Genomic DNA, 11,667 nt, shown 5'->3' with positions numbered 1-11,667 from the left:
AGCTGGCAAGGCTGGACTGTTCCAGGTCGCCTTTTGATCCCTCTACTTTTCCAACCTTGGGAAGCTCAGGCTGCCATAACAGAATACCAGAGACTGGGTGGCTTAAACGACAGACCTCTATTTCTCATGGGTCTGGAGGCTGGGAAGTCCAAGATCAGGGTGCCGGCACGGTCAGGCTCTGGTGACAGCCTTCTTCCTGGATGCAGACTGCTGACCCGTTGTTGTACCTGCCCTTGGGAGAGCGCGAGCTAGCTCTCCGGCCTCTTCTTAGGAAGGCACTAATCCCATTCCCATGAGGGCCGCATCCTCATAACCTAATTACCTCCCAAAGGTCCCACCTCCAAATACCAACACATCGGGGATTAAGCTTCAACATATGAATTTGAGAGGGATACAAACATTCAGTATGTACCATAACCCAGAGGCTTTCCTCCTGCCCCAGCCCACAGCAGACTGGAACGCCTTTTCTTGCAGATAAAAATCTACAAGCTTTTGCTTGCTGCCAGACGTGGTGGAGCGGATGTCTTTGACTACTACATGCAGGAGAGTGGCCATTTCTGCGGAAAATCAAGGGCCACTTCAGATTACTTAGTATTAAAAATGGCATATGAGAATGTTCGGAATCTTCAAAATCTTGCAAGGGAAAGGGCCCTTAGAAAGCCTCTAGGCCAGAGATGCCTGGCTGTCTCAGTCGGTAGAGCATGTGACTCTTGATCTCAGGGTCATGAGTTCAAGCCCCATGTTGGGCATGGCACCTACTTTAAAAAAAAAGAGTGGGGGGAGCATCTAATCCTACCCCCTCATTCCACTCATGGGGAAAGTGAGATCCAGAGAGAGGAAGGGGCTTTGTCCAAAATCACACAATCAGGGAATCAGGCCCTTCTAGGTCAGTGCAGAGGAAAGAACCCATCATTTGGAGACAGATCAAATCTTCAAATTTGCCACTGTGTGTGTAATCTAAGCCAGCTGGTAGGCTTAAACAAACATGACAACCTCTGTAAAGTGTTAGTGTCGCATTCAGTGACACTGTAGAGTGTCAGCCTGTCGTAGGTTTCCATAAATGGTCACCATCATTACAATTTCCTGGAACATTTGGCAAACCCACCTTTGCGTGTGTATGATACACGTCAAGAGATTAATTCGAACACTGGGGAAAGAGAGATGTTGCGGCCGGTGAATCGGACGCTGGGTCATCAGATGGCTTTGCTAGGACTTCCAAGGTGAGGCCCACCTGCAGGGCTGATGAACGAAATACGGGAGTCTTTAAACTCCCAAGAATGAAAGGAAATAAGCATCCCGTGAGAGATTAGTGTGCACTGTCTGAGAAGCTCACATCAGCATACTGGTTTACCTATTTAATCTTGAATCTGACTCGGTGTCGATTTTAATGTTTCTAATTAGTACATCCTGGGACCTGGTGATGTCTCCCTCCAGCCCTCCTCTGGGGAAACAGCCTAGGGCATGTAGGGTCCCTCCTCATTCTTCCTCTGCCATTTGTCACTGTTTATTAAGACATCTGGCCATCATCAGGGACTTTACTTAAATACAAGAGGAAACAATGACACGCGTCTCAGCACAGTAGCGGCAACACTGTATGCTGTGCAAGCCGATAGAATCACTGCCAAAGTGAAAGCAAACCGTAGTTCCGTGGAAAGACAACTGGACGAGGGGCCAAGAGGAATCCTTCCTATGCCTGCTGTTGCAAACCAGTTCCACCATTTTGGACAAGTCACTTGATCCTTCTAAGACTATTTCCTTGTCTGTTAAAATACAAGTAAGTTTGCCAGCATCTGGGCTACCCGGCCCACAAGGTTGCTGCGACGACGACGAGAATCTAACATTTACTGAGTCCCATGACTATGTACCAAGCACTGAGTTCGGTATTTATTTACATAATTTGTTTATTTTCCACAATCAGCTTAAGGGCTAAGTATCATCAATTCCTATTATTATGGATGAAACTGAAGCTCTGAGAAGCTTAACTTCTATTAAGGGCCAAAGACCAGATTCAAACCCAGCTCTGGGCTCCTATAACCATTCCCCTGTGCCGCATGTTTATCCATCAGAGCCCTACCTAGTCTTTCAGCAAGAATTTTACTAGGAGTCCACCAAGTATCATGCTAGATCTCTTTCTTCAAATGCAACGGCACCGACTAATTGCAGAATTATTCTTAATCTGAACTGAAGTCTCTCTACTTCACTTATTTAAAACTAGTTTTTATAATTCTCTAAGTCTTTTTAGAAGTCACTGTGAAAACGGGTAAGACTTTAATCTCTGCAGGTGATTGGTACTACTTATTTTTTTTTTTTATTTGGCTTGGTCAATTGGGCCTATTTCTGAGACCTCAGCGAACATACAAAAGCCACGAAATCTGAACACGATTTCTCTCCTAATTCAACACAACTCCTGATGCAATCTGTAGAAGGAATGCAAGTTCTAATGAGCTTGGAAAAAAAATTACAACTTACGTTTTAAGCAAAGTAAAAGACTTAAGAACCATATAACTAGTTGTATATTTTTAACCGCAAGTATGTCTCCATTATAAAGGATATTTTATGTTATCTCAGAATTAAACACAAGAGGCCCCTCTGTCACAAACCAAATCCCCCATCATCTCAGTGAGTGCTCTCTAGAGAGCCTTGACAGGAACAATCTCAAGTGACAGTGCCAAATGTGGGAGACCATGATGCAGAATTGGAACCATGGAGTAATTAGTTCATTTTTTTTCTTTCATTCAAAAAGGACTTTCTCAAGGACTATGATTCATTCCACAAACATCTGTGCAAAGCCATGTAAAGGGTAAGAAAAGTGGCATGGTTCCCTCTCCCCCCCACTAGAGGAATTTCCAATCCCATTTCAAGAGAATAAGAAAGCCTGGCTGAAAAACAAGACAACTCTTAATTGAGCTTGCTGTAGGCTAAAACGAGTGCCAGGTGCTTTCAACTGTGTTATCTCATTGAATCTCCACCCGAACCCCGTGAAAAAGGTCAGACTATGCCCCCCATTAGGATGAGAAAACTGAGGTTCAGGGGATTAGTAAACTTGCCCACTATAGTGAATAATAATGCATTGCATATTTGAAAATTACTAAGAAGAGTAGAACTTCAAAGTCCTCATCACAGGAAAAAAAATGTATAACTCTATGTGGCGACGGATGTTAACTAGATTTATTGTGGTGATCATTTTGCAATATAAACAAAGATCAAATCATTATGCTATACACATGAAATTAATAGGTTATATGTCAATTACACTGCAGTTAAAAAAAAAAAAAAAAGCTGGCCCAAACCATCCAGAGCAGAGAATATAAACAGACAGGCTCTGTTTCCTGTCACTACCTTGAGAAAAGTCTCTCTCTTCCTCTCCTGAACATACTGCCCCCTTCCAAAGCTGCAGGTAAAGCTTCAGGTATCTTTGCTGGCAGTTACGGTACTTCCCCCAACATACTTGATTCCTCCTTCCGAAATGAAAGCTAAGTGCTGTAACACATCAGACCAGACCCAATGAAATACTCTTGCAGCTCTCAGTCAGTCTAGACAACTTCCAGGTTATTGATATGCACCCACACATTGCTGACCTCTGCTACTAAACCTCACCTTTTAAAGGTGGCAATTTCCCCCCAGCTTCTGTAAAATTCTTTCTGAAAACAGGCACTATTCACATGCAATAGATAAGAGGAACAGTCTCACACTTGCATTGTTGTTAAGACCTTAGCCTCTATTGTAGGAACCCACAGGTAGAAAGAATCAAGGAATTTGATTGCCAAGAAAGAGTCCCTTCTTCAGGCCGCCAAGGAAAATGGGATGTAGCAAGTCTGTACTCTCAGGCAGAATGCTTCTGCTATGTTTTCTGACATCCATTTGAACAAAGCAGCAAAAAAGTTACTGCTCAAAAGCAAAAAGCAAACATACTAGTGCATTCGATATCAAAAAATTATGGTAGGAAGTCATCAAATGGAAGCAACCTCAACAAGGAGCACATGTTGAAAACAGGGACATAAGAACGATTTTGGTAACAATTTTTTGTAATTGCTCTCTAGAAACATTTTGAATAGCCATTGTAGTGTCTCTACTGTTGTCCATTCCTTCCTTCTATATTGGCAGACTATCTCTAAGTTATTTAAAGTATAAAAGGAATGACACCCCTCAGAGATAAGTCCATAGTTAATTGTGTTATTTTAAGTGATTTTATAGTTATGTAAAAATATTTTTTATTTTATAGTGAATGAATCAATTATCTTTCATTGAACTTTCAGAAATGATTCTAAGTCCTTTCATGAGCACAAGTCTAAACAGTATGTTCCCAGGCCAACCTTATAGGATTGCACTATTGCTTAATTCTCCAAGGAATTACCTAGAGATTTATAAAGGTCAGATAGATAAATACTCTAATTTGAAAAGAAGCAAAGCTTTCCAGCCTATAACTCTATTTTGATGTTTCTAGAACGTGCATCCAAAGGCTTAGTTAAGACTCCCCGGTCTTAATTGCCAAACAGTTTTCTCATATTATTACTTCACGTATGTTGAAGGTTTTATTTTGCAGCACACCCTACAAATGAGATTTTTTTTTTCTTTTTGCAGGCCAGTTAATTTTACCAACTGATGAAGACTTCATAATTTTTTTAAATGAAATTATATCTAATGACACTAAACCAATGGGGTTAGCAAATTTCCAAATCCATATTTTTAAAACACAAAGATGTATAAACCAAATTACGTCTAAAAGGCACAGAAAAATTATCTGGAGATGGATTTAGCTCTGTGAACAATTAGAAACAATGCTGAAAGCTGCTCATTTATGTCCCTCCCCTGTTATCACCTCGTCTGGGTCTTTCAATAATGGACTAAGAAATATAGGGGGAAAAAAAAACAAAGCAGGGTTTTCAATATGGTTTTTCTTTGGGGAACAATAAAAACATTAAACTTTATACATTTAAGTGTCTGTGCACCGAATGGTAGCCTTTTCATGGGAGTCCAGCTTGGGTTTTGTCTGGGTGGGGAAGGGGGAGGGAGTCTGTGAATACCCTTAGAGTCATTTAAAATATATAGTATTAGCTAATTGATGAGAGGACTAAAAACAATAGTAAGTAGGCAGTCTGGCTGCGTGCCAGGAGCAAAGCTTTATGGTGAAAGCGAGTTTACATTAGAGGCCTGTTTTTCCCCTTTCCTTATATGAAATGAACAGCTGTAATTGAAAAGCAAGGAGCTCTATGGTTTATAGAAATAGGTGTTGTGAAGAGCCTTGGCCGTCTAATTTTCTTCCTATTGCAGGGCAGGCTTCCATTGTCTGTTTTTTAGAGCTAATTTCTTTTCTGATCAAAAGGCCCACGTCGTTGAAAAGGTAGTAATGACTATTCATTTGGCTGAAGCCTCCATTCTCCAGACTGCAAGCTTTATTTAGAAATGGCTATTTCTTTCTAAAAGGAAAAGCTCATTTATGTCCTCTATAATGTCAATTAAAGTAGAATATATTTTAATTATTTATCCTGAGGAGAAACCTTTTAGGAACTTAATTTAGTATGCCTATGCTATGCAGACACTACAATATGTGAATGTGGAATGATATCTAGGCACATGGGTTTTATTTTATTTTACCACTAATGAATAGTTTATTTGCAACTAATTAACAAGTTAAATCGGCACAATTAGTGTCGGATTTCTTTAATAATATAACTCATAAAGGGATAGCCATTGGACCTAGAAAATAAGGTTGGTTGTTGGCTTTGTAAAGAAACCATTCCACAAAAGGGGCAGTTTTTTCCCATTAAGAAAGGGTTACTGGGACGTTCTTCCCGTTGCTTTTTCACGTGAAAGCTGGCCTGTGCTGGGGGAGGAAGTATGTTCAGAAACAAGGGGAGACGGTGTTAATTACACAAACATCACGTTAGAAGAGCCTCCAGGTCGTAACCCAGCGACGCTTTCCGGAGAAATGGAATTGGGGTGACCGCGGCCTAAGCGCCAAAACGCCGGCGCGGCCCGGCCTCCCGACAGACCTCGCTCTGTCGCCCTGTCTGGCTGCCGGCCCGCACCGAACCGGGTCGGCCTGAGCACAGGCGACCTCCATACCTGACAAGCAGCCGCACGCCGGCCGTCCCCGGGCCGCGTCCTCCGCCCGGCTCTCCGTCGCGAGCAGCGGCCCCGGAGCCTCGAACACCCGCCGCTCAGACGGCCGCGCCCGGCGCTCGGGGCTCGGGGATCCAGGCACGCGGGCGCCGCTGCGAGCGCCGCTCGGCAGGCGCAGCTGGGCGCGGCCGCCGGAAAGCGCGCGCGCACCGGGGAATGCGCGTGGTCCCCGCGAGCCGGGCGCACGGCAACGACCACCCCGTGGAGGCTCGTCTGGCTGCCGTCAGCGGCCCCCGAGGGACTCCTAAGGGCGGGTCGCGTGCGGGTCCTGGCGCACAGCACGGCACACAGTAGGTGTGCGATAAAGGGCGAGTGAAAGGGAAAGGAATGACGGCCAGAAAGCGAGGCAAAGAGAACACTGAAATTTCGCGCATCGAATTCCACAGCTCTCCACTCACTTCAAAGAAAATGAGAAAGGAGAAAAGAAAGGAAAAGAGAAAAGAGGGAGGGGGGAAGAAGAGCTGCATGCTGCCTAGAGATTTAGAATGTTCTCCAGAGTGCTCTCCCCTGCCCCCAGCCCGCCATCATCCTGGCGCCCCCAGCGGTCGGGGCCGATGGTCTCGCCTGGTCACACCCGCGTCGCCTGTTGGTCTCGTGATGGTACGGGCATCCTTCCCCAGCGAGCACTTCCAGGGAGCACTGCCAGCGGACCCGTGCCCCCCGCTGGCCTAATAAGCATGTGGGGTAACTCAGACGACATTACGTACTGATAACGATTTCTAGATGGTTTTCCCCGCCCTGGCTTCCCGCAGGCCACCTCGCTGCTGTAGAGGGCCCTGCCTTCGCAGCCACGGAAGGAGGTGGGAAAGGAGATAGGCCCAGGCCCACTGGGAAGCCAGGCCTGGCGGTAGGGTGCGGGTTCCAGGAGGCTGCTTGGCCCGGGCACAGCTTGAAGGGCTGAGCGCCTGCCGAGGGTTGTGGGCGGGGTAGGGGGTGGGGGCGGAGGGGGTTGTTGGGGGAGGCAAAGAGATTGCCCGGAAGACCCTCTGGTAGTGGGACCCAGTTCCCGGGGAAGGGCCTGCCTTCCTCTGGGGAGGTGGCAGTGCTCAGGTTGTTAGGTTGGCGAGAGGGCGCTGAAGGCAAAGGTTGTCAATTTCCTTGTAGTTGCTCCGCACCTGGGGAAAAGAGAGCTGGTCATTAACACCTTAACACCCGGTGAGAGTGCAAGGGATCTTTGCAACTGAGCGCCAAGGTGTGGGCCAAGGCGATTCCCAGTGTGTCTATAAATTAAAGCTCAGCTAACCAAGTAAATCAAATTTGGAAACTCGCTTTTAAAAAGTTCACCCTCCCTCCCAAAAATTGCTACACCAAAGAGCAAGAGAATACGGTTGTACTGCCCACAAGAGACTTTTTGGTACCTCTAGGACCATGTCACCACACAACTCGGTAGCTCCCAATAAAACGGCTCTTCAGAAGAGAGCATCAACTAGGTTATGGTTTGCAACCTACCCACCAGCCTGGAATCTTCAGTTCCTTCCCAGACCTATATGAACAAGTGTTTCATTGGAAGCTGTTGAGCAGGGAGCACAAGTACTGCGGTTGGGGGAGGAGGAACCATCTGAATGCTTTGAGAACTGCAAGGTGCTGTCTCTTCCATCTCCTCAGAGTGCTTTATAAGAGATGGTCCTGCAATAGACCCCAGCCTCTGATTTCTTGACCAAGGCCTTCAGTCTGGCCTAAATAGACAATCTTGCTAGGAGCCAGAGTATATGATGGTCAAGGGATGTTCTCAAGGAAGAAAGAGGAATTACTGCCTTTGGATAAGCAAACTTTTTCAGGCTGGAAAGCAAAGCGTTTCTGAAGGTCGCCGGGATACGTTTTCCCCGCACTTCACTCAAAACCAGACCGCTCTCTGGGCTCTGCTGCACTTGAAAAAGGCGATTGATTGCTCTACCCTATTGTCAGGCCTCAGCCCCCAGAGCGGGCAACGGTGCACACCCACCCCATCGCACGCAAAGGGCATCTCTTCCAAGAGTTGGGTCCTAATCCAGCCGGATACCCGGAAAAAGGTCCCCCATGAGCTAAGAAGGAATCAACGTCCCGCCCCCGCCGCCCTGAGCGATGGGATAGCCCCTCTCCTACCCTGCTCTACCAGTTGCTCTATTGCGCAACACAACAACTGCTCGAGTATACTTTGGAGGTATGAGGCCCTCCGGACATCTGATTTCTGCCATGGCTGGAAACCGGAGGAGGCAAGAGTGGGAGTGCACTGTGCACCCGGGGCCCGCCAGGCCAACACGCTAGAGCCCGGGTCCCCGAGCTTTGCGCTAACCAGCCCTCTAAGGATAAGCACCACTTCTGCCCAGCGGCAAAACCTGCTACCTCTCCTTGAAGGGTCGGGGCGACCTCGAAGCCCGGGAGGGCGGGAAGGGGCGCCTCTAGGTGAAGTTTCCAACCGAAGCCAACAAACGGCGCTGTTGCCACGCCCTGGGTCTTGGGATCCCCAGCCCCAGCCCCAGCCCCAGTCGGAGGGAGCCAGAGCTCTCTTGGGAGGGCTGGGGGGGGGGGATGGGAAGGGGGTTCTTGGCCGGGTTCCCAGCCCGCCATCCGGGGCTCTGTGTGCCGCCACGGGTTCCCGGAGGCCCCAAAGGGCTAGAGAGCTGCCGAACGCTCCCTCTTCTCCGGAAAGGACGGAAAGAAATGGTCCTGGATCCCGCTGTGCCCCTTGCTTCCCTCACTCGTTGCAGAGTTCCTGTCAGAGACACGGGTTCTGGCTCCGCTGGCTGTCTTGCGTCGCCTAAGCCCCTCGGGCTGTAGTACCTGCCGCGACCCTTCTCCCGACCCCTAGCTGAGATCGCGCCCGCTCAGCTGGTGTCTGCGCCGGCGCTGCTAGTGGACCAGGAGAATGGGTTTCCTTCCAGCCTTCCCCGCACCTGCCCACGCCTGTAATGACCTTGTTCGACTATAGGGATGGTCGTTTGGGTTGAGGACATTTCCTCGGAAATGTTTTGAAGGAAATTCGCCTTGACTCCTGCTTAGGGCTGTGCAGACCACCCCGGAGCCACCAGACACAGAGACCGTTTGAATCGCGGCCTCCGAGGGAAGCCAGGGCTGTGGGAGACGCTATCTGTTCGGGTGGAACACTGGCAGAGGATGCAGTGTGAAAATGAGCTCACCTAAGCCACTGGCTAGTCAAATGACAAACAGCTGGGGGCAGTCACTAGTCCCCTAGATAATCTGCTGCGCGGAGGCGTACAGACCCAGCGCCGCATCCCTCGCCTTGGGAAATATGCAGCCCAGGCGCTGTCACCACAACGGCTTACTTGGGTTCTAAAACTTGGAAAGAATCCTGACATCTGTCAGGCTACTGGACGCCAGGCTGCGCGTCGGTTGGGTAGTTTCCTAAAACGCGCTTCACTTAGCAACAGCCTCGGAGGCCCAGAGAACCCGAGAGGGCATCTGGAGAAGGCGGCAGGCAGGCAGGGTTACCGCACATTGACTTATTTGGGAGAAGGTGGGTTTGCCTAGGAAAAATGGACTTTGTCAGCTAGTTCTGCCAGAAAACAAGTGCTGGTGGAGATCGCCAAATCATTCGGTTTTCTGAGACACGTCTTCCAGTCTGTGCCAGCTTAAGTATGCACACCCATGCACGGACACACGCACACACACATACATGCACACACAAGCACACAGACATAAGATCCATACACACAACCATTCCAGATAGTTTACTTTAAAGCCCTAAATCGCACATCTGTTCAAAGGACTGCAGCCCTTGACTGTAGACATTTGCTTCCTTCCGGCCAGAAAAGCAAGAGAACATAGACCAGGTGCAACCCAAACTTAAGGGGCTGGTTCAGAGATGCAAAATTTCCAGAAGATGATGCCGGCTGGGAGCCAGGATTCTAGTGTCACCGGTCCGCCCACCCCGGAGGGGGCTGGTCTGCTCTATGGCCACCCCTCTCCCAAGTCACCACGGTATACTTTTAAATTCGTGCAGGAAAGGGGGGGGGGGCTCCCAGCATGCAGGTGTCCCAGGATCGCCTGGATTTTGCATTAGCGCTAAGGAGCTAAAAGCCTACGTTTTTGTATTTTTTTTCACACTTCGGATTCACGCTATTCTTTTGATTCCCCATCTTTCCACGAGGCTGGGGGAAGGGGATCACACTGCGCGGACGCCGTATTTCAGTCTCTGCCACTTCTGCCTGGCTCGCTACTCCTTCTCACCCGTCGCCTCGGGCGGCTCCGGGAGTTTCGAACGCTGTGCCACTCGCTCAGGCGGGCGAAGGCGAATGTCCGGGTTCCCTCTACTCGCAGCCCGGGCTCCCGACACACTAGTCTTTGGCAGACAACATGACATGCGGGTGAATGTCCCGCTCTGAGTCTCGAGGCTCTGGCCAGGATGGCTGTAAAACAAAAAAGGAGAAGGACGGAATCCGTTAGCAGAGACTGCTCCCCGGGGAGGCGGCGCGGCTGCGCAGCGAGAGCAGCGCTCAGTGGTCCTGGCAGGTGCGCGGCCAGTGGAGGGGGCCCGGCGGTCCGCCCCGAGGACGGCCTCGGCTCCTCTCCGGCCACCGTCCCCCCGCCCCAACCTCCAAGAAACTTTTCTTTCACTTGGAGAGGCTCCGTGTTGCCATGAAAACGGATTTTCCAAGGGGCCCGACCCTCCCCCTCAGGGGCATCGGACTGGAAAAACCGAAATGGCCAGAGAGCAGAGACAAAAAGGGGCCGCTAAGCGGGGGCCTGGAGCGAGAGAGCCGAGGCCGGTTCACCCCCTCCGCCCCCCACACACTCCCCGCACCACCGCATGTGAGCGCCTCCGCCCGGCCCGGGCAGCAGGCGGCTGACTGCTCGCCTTCACTCAAGCCAGCGGAGAGTGTCACAACCCCCGTGCGCTCCGCGGTTCTGAAGCCTGTCTCCCGTGCCCGGGTCCCTCATCCCGGCTCCATCCTGGGCGCGGAGGCCCGCGGCTTCCCGGCAGAGGGTCCTGCTGGGACAGCGGTCGATTCCAGGGAGGGCTTCTCGGAGCCGCAACCCGGGGTGCCTCTGTTGCGCCCTGAGTCCCCAAGCTCGCCTGGGTAACTGGCGATGCCCTGTGTCCCTAACGCTGGCAGCAGAAGCGGTCGGAGGACCTCCGCGCAGACGGCTGGATGCTTTGCAGGGTGGCCCCGGTACCAGGCACCGCTCGGTCCTGATGGGGCTGCAAAGTTGCTTTCTGAACCCCGGGGGCGCCCCTCTGCCCCCTCCCCCCAATCCTGCTCGCGCGCCCCCTCCCCCCTCCGTCACTTCCTCGAGTTTCGTTCTTTCAAACTTTTTGAGACCCTAATTGGTGGTCTCTGGGCGGCTCTCTGGGACTCCCGCCTCCTGAATAACTCTCGTCACGTCACCGGGCCCAAGAGGGGCGTGGGGGTGAACGAAAGGGCTCCCCGAACTTTTTTTTTTCCACTGGGGCCGCACGGGGACTCCGTGATGATTGGCCAGGGCACATCACTGTGAGGCTGTCAATCACGGGGCCTCCCGGTGGCGAGGGGCGGACCGAGTCCCTACCCCGGGGGATCCGAGCAGGTATATAAGGGACCCGGCGAGCGCCCGGCCAGACTGCGA

The 11,667-nt window shown here is 50.4% G+C and overlaps 1 non-coding gene across 1 annotated transcript; it reads left to right on the top strand.

Moving 5' to 3' along the window:
* Nucleotides 1–676: 676 nt before the first annotated feature.
* TRNAK-CUU lies at nucleotides 677–749 on the top strand. Its single transcript has one exon. It is a non-coding gene; the product is annotated as a tRNA-Lys (tRNA).
* Nucleotides 750–11,667: the final 10,918 nt, after the last annotated feature.

This window comes from Meles meles, chromosome X, assembly GCF_922984935.1.
Source record: "Meles meles chromosome X, mMelMel3.1 paternal haplotype, whole genome shotgun sequence".
NCBI lineage: Eukaryota > Metazoa > Chordata > Mammalia > Carnivora > Mustelidae > Meles > Meles meles.
Note: the sequence above shows the minus strand (reverse complement) of the source record. Positions and strands in the feature narration are given on the sequence as shown.